This window comes from Equus asinus, chromosome 27 (genome assembly GCF_041296235.1).
Source record: "Equus asinus isolate D_3611 breed Donkey chromosome 27, EquAss-T2T_v2, whole genome shotgun sequence".
Classification (NCBI taxonomy): domain Eukaryota; kingdom Metazoa; phylum Chordata; class Mammalia; order Perissodactyla; family Equidae; genus Equus; species Equus asinus.
In genome coordinates, this window is record NC_091816.1 from 29,037,508 (window position 1) to 29,055,286 (window position 17,779).

Here is a 17,779-nt window from a genome sequence, read left to right on the forward strand (position 1 = left end):
CACGTGCTATATAAGAGACTTGAGGACATCTTGTAAATTCTTAGTATCTTATTTATCTCATTTGTAAGATGAAAGGAATCCTATCTGCTCCATAGGTTTTGTGAGAAGTTGATAAAATATTTTTACATGAGTCAGGATAGACACCTCATAAATCTTAGTTTTCAGTCCTAGACTCTACCCAATTTATGAAAGTAATGTGTTCTCTTTTCTGTGTATTAACACTCTTCATTATCAAAATTCTAACTTAAATTTAAAAACAATGAGGGAAGACATTGTGGAGGAGAAGCAGTGCAGTCAGTGAACGTTTCTCTCTAATTGTCCTTTTGCAAATTAGTTTTGACTCTTTTTTTTTATTCCCTGATTTCTTCTTTCCTAAGAATAAGATGGCTAGAATGTGACAGTAAGAATTGTCCATTTTATTCCAGACTTCAAAGTCGGAAGATGGGAATGATGTTAGGGAAAAGATTCCTTTTCCCTTTTTCCAAAAGTTCTCTAACATGAAGTACGGAGAGAAAAGAGAAGCAATGTGGCTTAATAAAAGCAGTTTTAGGTCTTTAAATGATTTGAGTTATAGGGTGTTCACATACACGATTGCCTGTGGGATAATGTGCCGCTCACTGGAGAACCCTATTCGAAGTCAGATAAAGTCAAATACATCCGTAGACACACAGTATCTGTGTGCAACTTATTAAATACAGATTTCATAATCATTCAAAGGAACATCGTGTCTTCGAATAGCTTTGCTAAATTCTCTCTGTCTGGCTTAAGAGTCGCTTGTCCTTTGTTAGAGGAGTCTGTCAAATTCTCTTTATTTTAATCGTACGAGCGCTGCTCGTTCCAGCCTACTTCTAACTATCCCAGTCAAGTCATGAAATGCTTTCTTGTCAATAAACATGTTAAAAATGCTTAATATAGAACGGTAAATAACTTTACAAAATTCTGTATTCATAAAGAAACATGGCCCAGATATGAGTGTGTAAAAAAAGAACTCCTAACAGACCATTTATGAAATCTCGTGAAGCAAATTTGATGAAATAACTCAATATTTCATATTAATCACAAGTTAACTTGTGACAGAAATACCTCCGCAAAACCTGCTCAATTGGTGCACCTGGATGCCCTAAGAATAGCTTGTCTTCCGTGAACGTGTGACAAACTAGGTCAGTTGGGAGGGGTAACTTAGAAAGACACTTAGGCCACCATTGAGCTAGGTTTGCTGTCAGGCAGTGACATCTGTGGCTCTCTGTGAAAATACCAGGAGAGACAGTGCAATTTTCTTACAAAAGAGTAAAATGAGAAGTCACTTTAATTCTAGGAACAAGTCTTATTTTATAGGGACAAAAGCCTCAATTCCCCTAACATTTTGATTACCTCTGAAGATTGAGGCATTCATATTGGCCTAGAGAAATTGACAAAAAAATGTTTACTACTGACAGAATAATAGAATTGGTCTGAATCTACTAAATAAAAGTATGTAGAGAAGATATAAATATGTTCATTCTAAAACGCTTCTTAGGTGTCCATCTTTAAATATCGTATATCTAGTTTTACAGCTGCTGTCCTAGCATTTGAAGTCACAACCTTAAGAGTATCAGTCCTTTGGATTTTTTGACTGTCACTTTAAACAATCTTAAATACTAATGGATGGAAAATGCCCCAAGTATTAACAGCTGATATTTTAAAGATCTTATAGTCTTTAAGATCTGATTAAAGGAAAAAGACAACATATGGAGAAGTCAGGGGCACCTTGATTGAGAGATAGGAGTGCCAAAATGAGAAATGAGAATGAAATAGTACCTATATAATTAATTCATTAACATAACAAATGTAGTTGGCTAGGCATAGAGTATACTATGAATAGGAAGTTAGATGTGGCCCTTTTCATAGAATAGAGAAGAAAAACAGGAAATCTCAAGAAAGTGTGATGAGTGTTATGACCATGAATCGTCACAGGAGCACTTGTCAAGAAAGCACAAGACGCACTTGCATTTGGCAAGGAAAGTCTTCTCAGAAGCAGTGACAACTAGATTAATACTAAAAGGATGAATGAATAGGAGTCAAATAGGGGAGGTTCAGCTTCCAGGAAGAGTAAACGGCATTTGGCAAGATATAGCAGTGAGAGAAAATACAATATTCAAAGAACCAAAACCCAAAACACTTTCAACATGGCCAAGGCAGAGAATGTAAGTTGTGAGTGATGAAAGACACTGGACTGGAAGACAGGGCTGGATCTGGAAGTGTCCCATAAGCCAAGTCAGGAAATGTTTATGCAATCAAAACAGTAGGAGGTGAATGCTCAGCTTTTAGCATGGTGTGCTATTTCTTCATTTGTGTTTTAGAAGGATCACACTGGTTACAGTTTGCAGAAAGTAGTGAGAAATCCAACACACGTTAACGAAGAGATCAGTTGGTTAGAGATGATTGTTAATTAGATTGGAAAGAAGAAATGGGAAAAAAGAGACTATTTCATTTTCAGTAAGTAGTATTTAAGAGGTGGAATTGTCAGCACTGCGACTAAACATATGAAGATGGAACAATAATACAGAGGGTAAGGCAATGTCGACACCAGTTTTCAGGCCTGACTAGCTAGGGGCAGGGAAGTGTCTTTGTATTATTGACAAAGGAAAAAAAGAGCTGCAGCTAGTACGAGGGAAAAGATGAAGAACTCAGTCTTGGTCATGACGAGTTGAATTACTTTTGAGATATCCGAGAGCGGACTAGATAGTTAGCTATGTAACGAAGGAGCTATGGAGCAAGAAGTCATCAGCATATAACTGCTACTTGAATACATGGGAATGAATACAATCCTGCAGAGCAAATGTATAATTGAGAATAGAATAGTGTCTGGAAGTCATATGAAAGGCTGCTAAGGCTTACAGGAATGGAAGAATACAAGAAGTTTTCCTAAAAAGACTGGGAGGGAGCAACCAAAGGTAGAAGGAAACCCAAGGCAGTGTGTTGTCATGTCTACAATTAGAGCATTTTAAAAAGGAGGAAGCAGGTAACTATTCTGGATACTTTTCAAAGATCTAGATAGGATCTGAAATGTCCTGGGTATCAATAATTAAACTGTCAGGGATGATTTTCCTGGGAGGAGTTTTTAGTAGAGTGGTAAACATTGAAAAGACCTTGCAGAGAGTTACAGAGAGAGTTTGAGTTGGATAAGTAGAGATGATAAATCAAACATCTTAAAGAATTTGACTACAAGGTATGCATTACAGAAGGGGTTTCCCGGGAAGCAGACATTGAAGAGGAGCTTATCGGGATTTTTTAAGGAGTGTCCTTGGTATTAACACTTGTGGAAAGAAGAGTGAGGGGGGCAGAATTGGGTAGAAGGAAAAGTGGAGCTGTGAGGCAGAACTGACTGCATCTTCAGCCAATTCCAGGAAGCACTGGAGATAAATGGCCCATCATTGGGCAGAAATGGCTAGATTTTCATACCCTTTCCTTGGTGAGTCATTAGTTATAGGCTGTCTCAGGAAGAGGGTAACTTTGGAAAGGTGGTGCTTTCTCTGCAGTGGAGGTAATTCCTAAAGGGCTGTCAACAGCACTCCTGGCATCTAGGCAGTGTGTTCCTTGATGCGGGATCCGGGTGGCTCACCAGTGTGTCACAGAGTCCACCCCGGCATTGTTTAAATTTACTTCTTAGGGAGCGAATCCTCCAGGATTCTGGTAGCCTTCTTTTGCTTGAAGAAACTGTAAAAAGGAGAAGTTCAGTGGGACAATCTATAGCCCCTCCAGCTTTATCTTGAGATTATAGCTAAGTCTATGTCCCTTTCTGTTATCATTCTATATTGTTTTGGCTATTAGATATTACCCCTACAGTCTTGGTGGCTTACTTGGTGATGTGACCTATATTCTCCTATGTCTAATATTTTGACCATATATTCTTCTTAGGCCAGGGCTGCTGCATTTATCCATTTATAGTCACAACTGGACAGAGGAAACCTGTTTTCCAATTCTCATGTAAGGACCTTCGAAGTTAACCCTCCATCCTAACAACAAGTAAAAAGCTAAAGAGATTGAAAAATCAATGACTTGTCATGGATCCGGAAGTGAGGGCAGGACATGGGGCAAACCTCTGTCCCCAAAATTGGAGAGGCAGGTGAACACAGGCCCTTCTAACTTGCTGGAGAAGAGAATCACAAGCAGACCATCATGGGCACCAGTGCTGGGGTAGGGAAACCTGAACTGTAATTGAGGAATTGCTGGAGGCTCAGTGGGGAAAACTCAGGGAGTTGAAAACTCCAGGGGGACCTCCACAATATTGTGATATTTACCTCCAGGAACTTGACTACTTTCCCACAGTAAACATTGGAAAAAGATACCCTCATGCTTCCAGCAAAGAGAGAGGAACAGGAAATATTTTGAAATACATCAAAGCATTCTATTCTTCTTAACAAGGAGGAAACCAGTAAACCAGAGCCTAACCTGCTGAGGTACTATCAAGGCCAAATTTACCTAGTGGAAGGGAAATACCCAACTCCATCCCACTCTAGCCATCCTCTCTCTTAAGCGAAGAGAAAAAAAACTGACAAACTATTGCAAGGTTCATAGTCCAGAGTCTTAGACTCACTAAAAGGCTGAGACCTAATCATAGGACTAACGAAGGCTTCCCTCCCCTGACCCCTCACCACCACATCGCTAAAGGCCAATATACAGCAGTTCTCTTTATCCAGTACAACATGTTTGGCTGTCAAGAAAAAAATGTCAAGTCACACCAAAGCCAAAAAAAAACACAATTTGAAGAGACAGAGCATGCATTAGAATCAGACATGGCAGAGAAATCGTCTTGAAATTATCAGACCAAGAATTTAAAACAACTATGATTAATATGCTAATAGTTCTAATGGATAAAGTAGACAGCATGTGAGAATACTTGGGCAATGTAAGCAGAGACATAGAAACCCTAAGAAAGAACCAAAATCAAAGGCCAGAGATTAAAAAAAGAACATTGTAACTTTAATGAAGAAAGCCTTTCATGGGCTTCTTAGTAAACTGGACATTTCTTAGGAAAGGATCTCTGAGCTAGAAGATATATTAATAGAATTCCTGAAAACCGAAAAAACATAGTGAACAACTGAAAAAAAATCAGCACAGAATATCCAAGGGCTATGGTATGGGACAACTAGAAAAGACGTAACATATGTTTAATGGGAACATCAGAAGGAGAGGAAGAGAGAAAGGAACAGAAAATATTTGAAACAATAATGGCTGAAAATTTCCTCAAATTAATGTCAGATACCATACCACAGATCCAGGAAGCAGAGAAAACATCAAGTAGGATAAATGCCCCCCAAAACTACACTTAGGCATATAATTTTTAAACTACAGAAAATTAAAGATAAAGAAAAAATCCTGAAAGAAATCAGAGGGAAAAAAATCACTTACCTATAGAGAAACTAAGATAAGAATTACTGACTTCTCCTCGGAAACCATGCAAGCAAGAAGAGAATAGAGTGAAATATTTAAAGTGTTGAGATAAAAATGCCAACCTAGAATTCTGAACCCTGAAAATTATCCTTCAAAAATAAATCAAAAATAAAAACTTTCTCAAGCAAACAAAACTGGAGGAAATTCTTTGCCAGTAGACCTGCCTTGCAAGAGGTATTAAATAAGTTCTTTGGACAGAAGGAAAATAATATAATTAGAAATTTGGATCTACATGAAGAAAGGAAGGGCCTTGAAGAAGGAATAAGTGAAAGTAAGTTAAAAATTTTGGGGGGCCAGCCTGGCGGCATAGCTTCGGCAGTCCAGGGTTTGCCGGTTCACATCCCGGGCATGGACCTATGCAGGGCTTATCAAGCCATGCTGTGGTAGGCATCTCACACATATAATAGAAGATAATGGCACAGATGTTATCTCAGGGCCAATCTTCCTCAGTAAAAAGAGGAGGATTGTCAATGGATGTTGGCTCAAGGCTAATCCTCCTCAAAAACATTAAAATTAAAATTAAAAAATAAAATAAAATTTTTTCTTACTCCTACTTGATCTAACAATTTGTTCAAAATAATAATAACAGTAGTTTATCTGATTATGTATGCTTAGTATTGTATATATTAATATATATAATACATATATATATTTATATGTGCTTATATCCAAGTGAAGTGAATGACAGCAATAATACATTGATTGAGAGAGATGAATTAGGATTATTTCTTTACAAGGTATCATTTACTCATACTACCCATAAAGTGATATAGTGCTATTTGAAAGTGAACTTGGATTAGCTATAAAACTATATTGCAAATTCTAGGGCACCCCTTAAAAATAGTATAACCAATATGTTAAGAAAGGAGAGAAAATAGTATCCTATAAAACGACCAATTAAGACTACAAAAGGCAGAAAAAGAAAAGAAGACAAAAGTTGGAACAAAGAACAAAGGCAACAAATAAAAACAGTAATGTATATGGTAGATATTAGTCCAACTATATGGATAATCACTTTGAAATCAATGTTCTACATGCTCTAATTAAAAGACAGAGATTGCCACAAGGATCAAAAAATGACCCAACTATATGTTGTCTGTAAGAAACCCACTTTAAGTATAAAGACACATATAGATTAAAAGTAAACGGATACAGAAAAATACACCATCCAAACACTGATCAAAACAAAGCAAGAGTAGCTATGTTAATTTCAAGAAAAGCAGATGTCAAGGAAAGTTATCAGGGATAAAGAAGAAAATTACATAATGATAAAGCCTGCAATTTTCCAAGAAGGCATAAAATGTTTCATATGTATGTTCCTAACAACAGAGCATCAAACTACATGAGACAAAAAATAATACAATTGCAAGGAGAAATAGATGAATCTACTTATTATAGTTGGAGATTCAAATCCCTCTATCAGGAGTGGACAGATTGAGCAGGCAGAAAGCAGTGAGAACATAATTGAAGTCAAGAACACCATCAGTCAACTGGATATATTCAACTACTTCATGCAACAGCAGCAGAATACACATTCTTCTCAAACTCACATGGTACATTCATGAAGACAGATCACATTCTGGGCCATGAAACACACCTTAAAAATTTAAAAGAATAAAAGTTGTACAATATTTGTTCTCAGGCAACAAAGGAATTACACTAAAAATCAATAACAGAAAAATACCTGGAACATCCCAAAATATGTGCAGATTAAACAACACTCTTCATATAACAATGAGTCAAAGAGGAAATCTAAAGAGAAATTTAAAAATATTTTTAGCAAATGAAAGTGAAAACACAACTTACCAAATTTTGTGGGAAGCAGCGAAAGTACTTAGAAAAAAATTTGTAGCATTGATTGCATACATTAGAAAAGAAGAAAAATCTAAAATCAGTCATCTAGTGTTCCACCTTAGGAAACTAGAAAAAAAGATCAAAATAAATACAAAGTATGCAGATAAGAGGAAATAAAAATAATTAGAGCAGAAGTCAATGAAATTGAAAACAGGAAAACAATAGACAAAATCAGTGAAATGAAGAGCTTACTCTTTGAAAAGATGAATAAAATTGGTAATCCTCTAACCAAACTAAACAAAAAAGGGGAGGGGATGCAAATAACTAATTGACAATGAAAGAGGGGACATCATTAAAGTCCTATGGAAATTAAAAGTATAATAAAGGAATACTAGGAATAATTCTATGCCCTTATATTTGATAACCTAGATGAAATGGACCAATTCCTTGAAAGACACATTTGCCAAAACTCATACAAGAAGCAATACTCAGAATAGGCCCATATCTATTAAATAAATTGAATCAATAATTAATAACCTTCCAAAACAGAAAGCACTAAACCCAGATGTGTTCACTGGTTAACTCTTCCAAACATTTAAGGAAGATATTATACCAATTCTTTGCGATCTTCTTCAGAGGATAGAGGCAGAAGTAATACTTCTTAATGTATTCTATGAGGCTAGTATTACTCTAATACCAAAGCCATACAAAGACATTATCTCTCATGAACATAGATGCAAAAACCTCAACAAAATATGAGCAAATCAAATACAACAATGTATAAAAAAGAATATACACCATGACTAAGTGGGATTTATCTCAAGTAGGAAAGGCTGGTTCAACATTTGAAAATCAATTAATGTAATTCATCACATCAATAGGCCAAAAAAATTCACATAATCATATCAGCAGATGCAGAAGCAGCATATGAGAAAATTCAATACCCATTTATAATAAAATCTCTTGGTGAACTAGGAACATGTTAAATTTCTCAACTTTATAAAGAACATCTACAAAAACCCTATAGCTAACATCATAATTAATGATGAGAAACTCAAAGTTTTCCCACTCAGACCAGGTACAACGTGGGGATGTTTCCTCTTACCACTCTATTTCAACATTTTACCTGAAGTTCTAGCTAATGTAATAAGATAAGAAAAGGAAATAAAAGGTATATAGATTGAGAAAAAAGAAATAATACTGTCTTTGTTCACAGTTGACATGATCATCTACATACAAATTCTGAAAGAATCAACAAAAGAAACTACAGGAACTAATAAGCAGCTATAGTAAGGTTTCTGGATACAAGGTTAATATATAAAAGTAAATCACCTTCATATATACCAGCAATGAACAAGTAGAATTTGAAATTAAAAACACAATGCCATTTACATTAGCACCCAAAGAAGTGAAATACTTAGTTATAAATCTAACAAAATATGTGTAAGACCTACAGAAGAAAACTACATAACTCTAATGAACAAAATCACAGAACTAAATAAATGGAGAGATATTCCATGTTCATTGATGTGAAGACTCAGTATTGTCAAGATGTCAGTTCTTCCCAAATTGATCTATAGATTCTATGCAAACCCAATCAAAATTCCAGCAAATTGTTTTGTGGATATCAACAAACTTATTCTAAAGTTTATTTGGAAAGGCAAAAGACCTAGACTAGCCAACAAATATTGAAAGAGAAGAACAAATTTGGAGAACTGACACTAATGGACTTTAAGACTTACTATAAAGTTATAGTAATCAAGGCAGTGTGATATTAGTAAAAGAACAGACAGATAGATCAATGGAACAGAACAGAGAGCCCAGAAATAGATCTATAAATAGAGTCAACTTATTTTTGACAATGGTTAAAGGTAATACAATGGAGCAAAGACAGTCTTCAAAAAATTGTGCTGGAATGACTGAACATACACATGTGAAAAAATGAATCTACACACAGACCTTACAGCCTTCAGAAAAATGAACTCAAAATGGATAGCAGACCCAAATGTATATTTATAAAACTCCTAGATGATAATATAGGAGAAAACATAGATGACATTGGGTGTGGAGATGTCTTTTTGGATACAATACCAAAGACACGACCCATGAAAGAAATAATTGATAAGCTGGACTTCCTTAGAAAACTTCTCTGCCAAAGACCACGTCAAGTGAATGAGAAGTCAAGCCACAGACTTGGAAAAAATATTTTCAAAAGTCACATCTGATAAAGGACTGTTATCCAAAATATACAAAGAACTTTACTCAACAAGAAGAAACCAAACAACCCAATTAAAAAATGGGCCAAAGACCTTAACAGATACCTTACAAAGAAAATACACAGGTGGAAAAGAGATTATGAAAAGATGCTCCAAATCATATGCCATCAAAAAATGCAAATTAAGATAGTGAGATACCAGTACACACCTATAGAATGGCCAGAACACGGAGCACGGGCACCACCAAATGTTAGCGAGTAGGTGAAGCAACAGAAACGTCATTCATTGATGGTGGGAATGAAAAATGATACAGCCACTTTGGAAGACAGCTGGTGGTTCTTATGAAACAAAACATACCCTTAACATATGGTCCAGCAAGTGCCCTGCTTGGTATTTATCAAAAGCAGTTAAAAACTTATGTCCAGAAAAAACCTTCACACGATGTTTATAGCAGCTTTATTCATAACTGTCAAAACTTGGAAGCAATCAAGATGTCCTTCAGTATGTGAATGGATAAACTGTGGTATATCTAGAAAGTGAAATATTCAGTACCAAAAATAAATAAGCTTAAGCCGTGTAAAGACATGGAGGAAACTTACATGCATATTACTAAGTGAAACAAACTGATCTGAAAAGTGTGCATACTATATGATTCCAACCAGACATTCTGGAAAAGGCAAATATATTGAGACAGTAAAAAGATCAATGGTTGAGCCAGCCCTGATGGCCTAGTGTTTAGAGTTTGGTACTCTCACTGCTTTGGCAGCCTGGGTTTGTTTCCTGGCCACAGAACCACACCACTTGTCTGTCAGTTGCCATGCTGTGGTGGCAGCTCACATAGAAGAACTAGAAGGGCTTACAACTAGGATATACAACCATGCACTGGGGCTTTGAGGAGGAAAAAGAAATGGAAGATTGGCAACAGATGTTAGGTCAGGGTGAATCTTTCCCTTTAAAAAAACAAACAAGCAAAATCAATGGTTGTCAGAGGTCTGGAGATGGGAGAGATCAATAGGTAGAGTGCAAATGATTTTTAGAGCAGTGAAAATATTCTACATGATACCATAATGACGAATTCATTTCCTTGTATGTTTGTCTATATCCATAGAATGTTCAACCCAGGTGTGAACTGCAATGTAATCTATGGACTTTGGGTGGTTATGATGTATCAATGCAAGATCATTGGTTACAACAAATGTGCCACTCTGGGGGATGTTGATAATGGGGGAGGCTGTGCATGTGGGAGGGAGGGGGTATATTGGAAATCTCTGTACCTTCCTCTCAATTTTAATGTGAACCTAAACTCCTCCAAACAAAAGTCTTAATTAAAAACAAATAAACAAACACCCTGGACAAGGGAGTATCAAGTGCTTCTCAAGTAGCTATTTGAGTGCCATATATTCTTCCCTGCTCTAACTGTGCAACACAGTCCTATCCCTACAAAGATGATGACTCATTGTCTTGCCTTCTGGTCCTGAGACACAAGTGCCAAGGAGGCAGCCATAGTTTATAGTTTAACGGGATTCTTGCTATGTTCTCTGGAGGACTGCAAGTCCCTTTGGGGACTGATTAATCCAACCATGCACAGCCCAGGGATGTGGAGATAGTTAAGTACAAATGCCCCTAGTGTGTGACTGGGAGTGATGATAAACAGGGCCACTCTTGTTTTTCCTCTTGTTTCATAAGCTAAAGTATTTTTCCTACAGGGGACATAACACTGTGTAAAATGTACTGATTCAAGATATACATTGAATCTTTTGTATGACATACATCTGTATAAAGTATTTCTTCCAAGGTCATGCTTTAGTTCTGCCTTTAGCAGGCATTTCCAAACCTCCATTAGGCTGGCAAATTCTGGCCCATAGTCCCATTCCAGCTTATCCTTTGTTGTAAGATACTTCTCTGATCAGATACAACATTATGTGGGAACATTTGCCAGTATATCAAACACTCGGTAAACCTTCAGATAGTAATGCCAGCTAGGGCTTCATGACAGGAAAGACAAAACTTTACCCACTATGTATCTACTCCTATCAGAATTAATTGCTGGCCCTTCCAAGTTGGAAGCAGTACAATGTATTCAACTTGCCACCAAGTGACTGAATGGGCTTTCAGAGGGATAGAGCCAAGGAAGGGGCTCAGCCTTGGCCCCTGTTTCTGGTAGGCTGGACGTTCAGCCTTGGTGTGTGCAAGTACATACTGCAGGATACATGCGTAGTCTTTATCCCTGCTACCACGGCCACTTTGTTCAGGTGCTTTTGGTGCCAGCACAGCATGGTGGTGGCTGAAGTAGAGGCTGACTGATACCAATGGGCTGAGTCTTTCTTCTAATTGGTTGTTTAGTGCCTCTTGTATAATGGATGTTCTTTGGCAGACGTTAACATATGATACATAGGTCTTCAAATTAGTTGCCCACTCCCATCCTACTTCATTTAGAATCTGCCTTTGGACCCAAATCTCCTTGTCCCAGATCTTCCAATATTTTCCCTTCCAGAAGACCTCTGACTAGAAAGCCTGTTTATTAGCAACTAGCCAGCATCCATACACATCCTAATATTATCCTGCTTTTCTGTTTACACTAAGTGGATGACCAGGTGTCAGGCATGTAGCTTTATTAGGAGGATTTTCTCTCATCCTCCTGTGATGGCTTGTAGGGCAGCTGCAGTCCATTTTCTGCTTACAGGCATGCACTGAGATGACACATGTAGCAGGTCTCCCATAGGGCTGTGGGGGACTGGAATTGGCCACCCCAAGATATGTCTCTTTTATATGAGGATTATTTTGGGCTGGTTACTTTTAAAAACTGCAGACATGAAAGAAACCCTGAAAAGTAGAATTTACTTACCCTTTGTAAAGAGACATTTGCACTTGTAAGGGAAATCTCCATCTGTAAAGATGTTTCCCTCTCTGTACCAGGAAGAAGAGGGGATGACCTTATCTCTAGAAAGTCTTATCAATGCAGAAGGCAAGGACTTAAATCTGCATAATAAACTTACTCTTGTTTACTATGCTTTTATGGTAATCTCCCATAACCGACACCCCGGACCCCCAACATCCTCCTTTGTCTTTAGCTGAGGGTGGTATTTAAGGTGAGAGATTCTGCCATTTTGGTGTGTTACTCAGTTTTCCTGAGCCTCTCCCATGTATACATGTTATAAAGCTTTGTTTAATTTTCTCATGTTATCCTGCCTCATGTGAATTTAATTCACTGTCCAGCCAGAAGGACCCAGAGTGGGTAGAGGAAATGTCTTCCTACCCTAGAGGGCAATTGGGGTAAGATGTGGAAGGGACACTGGCCCAACTATGGGGGCTGATGTGAGGGTTTAAGCTACTTGCTCATGCCGCTTGCTTGTGTCTTCAGGTCATGCCTATGCTTGATCCTGGGTATAATTCTTCTATTTTATGGTATATTGGCCAGTTTCACCCTACTTTGTAGATTGGTAGATCTTCGGGAATCTAGCTCATGTCAAAGACAAATAGAGCTAGATATTAGGTAAAGTGGTGAAACTAGATTTTATTCTGTAATGACTGACAGGAGGGAAGGAACTGAGCTCCATTCTGATGTGTGATGAGGTGGCCAGGGTTTCTAAAGAAACTCTTTCTAAAGAGTTGGGGAGGGGATGGAAACTCAAGTGAAAAATCACAAAGTGTTGGTCAGTGTAAACGTGATGAGGCAAGCTGTACCTGCTTGGTGGCAATTATTGAAATTAGGATTTTATTCTCTCACGGAAACTGAGAGACAGAGGTTCTGACCTTCCTGATTCCATTTCAGGTCCTTGAGAAAGACACTCTGGAGTTCTGGGGGATATATACACAACACAAAGGGCAGAGAAATGGTTCACAGTTTTAAGTCCCTTTTAGTAAAAGCTCTGAGAAAAGGAGGTCAGGGGTCTATTTCAGGCATTGGCTGGAATAAATAGTAAATTCTTTTGACATCATTGAGTTTTTCCAGAAAGGAACTCAAAAGAGGCAGGGTAGTCCAAGGGCTGCAGCCTGGGGCTGCTAGAAGTCATGTGAACATCTGGCCAGTCTCTTAGTGCACAGGTTTGAATGGATGTTTGTACTGAGAAGTTCTGCAGTTCTCACTCGGGATGAGCACTTTTGGGCACCTGGTGAATTGGTGCCCCAAGGTCAGACACTGTTTCTACAAAGGCCCAGTTGAATTTCAGGAAGTATTTTCAAAAGGTGTATTATTCTCCCTTGGAGATGGCATTATCTTGCTCCAGAGCACTAGGGGTCTATATTCCCTCTTGGGGTTTGCCATAATTTCCACACTACCTCTTTTCCCACCATTGCTTCTTTTAATCCTAAAGTGTCTGCTGGGTCAAATGGCACAAGTGTCAGTTCACCTTGGACTTCAGGCTGGATCTGCAGGATCTTGTGTTGGGCCCCACAACAAAAGTTGGTAGCCTTTTGTTTCCGGTACATGAGTCAAGAGAATATGCCTAAGTATGGCCTATATAGCCTCCAGAACCTGATGAAGCAGACCAGGCATTATACTCCCTTCTTCATGTTAAGAAATGCAAGATGCAACACCATCGTTTTTCCTTTACTTTGGAAGACATGTTCATTCTCCTGACCATTGGACTCCTGAGACATTTGCTGATATGAAAGGTCTCTGAAATTTCTTGAGGTTTATCTTCAGCCCTCTGGAGTACATGTTCTTAGCAAATTCATCTAACGTGAAAGATACTTCTTGATCCTCTGGTCCAGTTAGCATGATGTCTTTGCTATATGGCATTAAATGTGATGTTGTTCAGGATGTCCAGATGGTCTATATCTCTTTGGATTATATTATGACAGAGAATGGGAGAATTAACATAGCCCCAGCCAAGAACTATAAATGTGTACGGTTATTCATGCTTGGTGAATGTGAACTGTTTCTGATTCTCTTTCCCAGTCAGAATATAAAAGAATACATTCTCCAAAGCTATAATCATTTACCATACCCGAGTCTGAGATAATCAGCTCTTGCAAAGTTACCACATCTGACACAGCAGCTGTAGGGGGCTACTGTCATTCTTAGGGATCTATGTAATTTCTACAGGTGCTATGCAGTGAATGAAATATAGGTATGATGAGGACCAGAATCCTTGAACATTTTAGAGTCTTAAGTATGGCAATAATCTGTTCCTTGTCCCAGAATGGAATATTTTTATTGATTGAGTATCTTGTCTGGTGGAGAGGTGTAGTTTCAGAGGCTCCCACTTAGTCATCTTCACTCTGATACACCATACTCTGGAGGCAAAGGACCCCATTTGGGGGTTACAGCAACAACCAAGTATGTCTATTGCAATTATACATTTGAGACCAAAAGAGATTGTAGAGAGGGCTAGGTGAGAGAAACTAAAGAGAGCAGATAGTGCAGAAAGAGAAAATTCTTGAAAGGAAAGAAAGGGGAAATATTTAGGATGGAAGAAGATGGTATGCACGGCAGTATTGCCTTTGTAAAAAGAGATCCAGGTGTATACTAATCATACTTTTGTAAATCTAGGGAGCTCTCAACTGATGACTCATTTACTCTAAGAAGAGGATGAAGGATTGTCACCAAAGAGGTAGAATTCAGAGTTCTGAGGAGAGTGGAGGATGCTTTGAAACAGATCCTGTGGAGACGAGGAAAATAAAAGAAGAAGAAACAACATCAAAGGCTCAGTTGAGGCTGGCAAACATAAATTGACAGCAGCATCAATGATCTGGCTCTATAAGTATTTCCAACAGTGCTTGCATCTGGGGATAAGCATTGAGAATTCTACTGAGATTGAGAGTACATTGAAGTAAGGGAACCGAGGATACTGCTAAGAGAATATTTAATTTACTTAATAGTGAATGAGTATATGTAATAATTATTTGAATTATTGGAATTTAAAATGATTTAATTTGCTTTATAGATTTTTAAGGAAAGTCTCAGATCATCTTAAGGTATGAAAATCTTCATTATTCTAGAACTAATTTTTGACTCTGTAATTCAAGGTAAAATAGGTATAGTATTAGTACTGAAGTGAGGCAGATGTCTGGTTGTTATGCATATGAACTGCCAATAACCTGATCCCTGTTCATCCCTCCATACAGCAATGTAAATATTGAACGGAAAAGCAATGAACACTTACTAAGTGTCTTCAATATGTGGAGGGTATATTGCTTTTAATTTATCTCATATATTGGGCAAAGTTAAATTCTTCTGCTCGTCTTTAATGTTTATGATGAAATGGAAGGCTATTGATTATAGGATATAGAATTTATAAAAACTATTTGGTCCATTCTACATCGTGGGTAGGTGCATAGTTAAGTCAGTGGATGATTTGTTTGTTTGTTTTCTTTTTGGCCAGTTTCAGATTTACTGATAGAGCTGAAACAGTCAATTCAAACACCTCTTGATTAGTTCTTAAAACTTGAAAAATGTGCCTTTCAAAATAGATTTTCCTTCCTTTTCAGATAACAAAAACTATATCTATATTATATTGGCAATAGAATCACATTTTAAAATAGCTTTTATATAAGTGGAGATGAAATCAAATTTATATTGAAAAAGTAAATACAGTAGGTGGCTGGCTTATTAAGTATAGATGAATATGATGATTATTTTATTCATTTGTAAATTATAATCTCTAAAAATATGTTTAAAATTTAAAATGTCTTATAAGTATATAATTGAAATTAAAATGAAAACTCTGTTGCAATTATTTTTATTAATTTCAAAGAATCCTGTGCAGTAAAAATCCATTTGAAATGACAGCAAGCCATGAGACATAACATAAATCTGTTGAAGATGCGCCTAAGCAGGGGTTTGCAAAAAACCATTACGAAGCACAAAATTATTGGGAGAGATTAATTATTATAAATATTTTAAATACATATGAAAATATGGACCCAAATTGTTCATTTTTAAATTTTGATTTAAATAATATTTTGTTTGCTTGTTTTTAACTTTGTTTTTCAGTATTTTAAAAAACTGCTCTGTTACTTCTAGTTCCATGGCCTCTAACAGAAGAAATATCGGTTATCAACTAAAAATGATATAGCACAAACTCCTTTATTTTGCAAAGCAGTTACTACCCAGTTGAAAATTACTTACTTAGTGTCAGTTGCTTATTTAGGCCATTTGAGTAGTATAATAATTCTACGAAGAAAAAAATACCTTTATTGTAAACAATATCAATTCTACTGTTGAATAAAGGAAACAAGACTGATATTCTGAAATTACTAAATTTTCTAAGAGCTGCTACTGGTACTTTGGATAACATTGGCAAGTAGCTTAGCCTCTTTCCTTACTACATTATAAATTCTCTGAAAGCAGGATGAGTATGTGGTTATGCTTCCTAATGCATCTCCCATGCTAGTCAACACATGACACCTAGTTGGCACCTAATAAATAGTGTCTGGATGAACTAATAAATGGACAGGAAGTTACACTATTGGGAGGAATAAAAAGAAAGCACAGTCTAAGCAAGACTTGCAGCAAAAAGCTTTGTTTGGAAGTAGGATGCTTGAGATGTGTACCGAGATGATAAAGGGACTATCTTGACAAGAAGCTAATGGATTCTATTAAAGGAAAAATGAGTAATTAACTTCATTCATTCATTCAGTCTTGGAAGACTTTGAAGTTTAGAGAAATTAAGTATTTTGCCCAAGGTCAAGCAATGACTAAGTGGCAAAATAAGGATTGTCAGAGCTGACAGACAAAAGATTCTGAGCACTTAACTAAATGGTCCAGTAGAGAGATCACTGAGATTCTAATCAGAAAACCTGGCGGCTCTGCCTAATTCTCTCTCTAATTATCTATGGCCTCAGGCTAATTAGTCATTACCTCTTGCCTCCGTTTCTTTATCTCTCACATGGAATTAAAAGAGAAGTATCCCACATACTTCCCAGGATTGAGTGAGACTCAAGAGTCACAAAAAACGTTAGAAGGATTATATTACACATGTTCATACCATGGTTGTTACTGTTAATGAGAAAATCACTCCCTAAATATAGATAACTGGGATCCTAAGTACTTTGAAGATCCTAAGTACTAAGTACTAAGTATTGTGACTCTTCACGACCTATTTACCTCCAACTGGAGAACAAATAAAGGCATATGTATTTTAATATTTAAATTTAAAGTGGCCCAAAATCAACTTGCCAGATTTGCAGGCTACCTGGCCTTCCTCTCCAGCCAAAGTGCTGCCCCTGTAGTAACTGACCACTGTGGGACACGTTTTGAGCCTGGATCACCAGTCCTGCCTTCCTTTAAATTCTACTTTGGAGCAAATTAGCATACGTTCTTCTGAGCAGGGCTATTGTAATTCATCCAGAAGATTTTAATGCCATTAAAGTTTCAAATGGAAGGGTCAGAG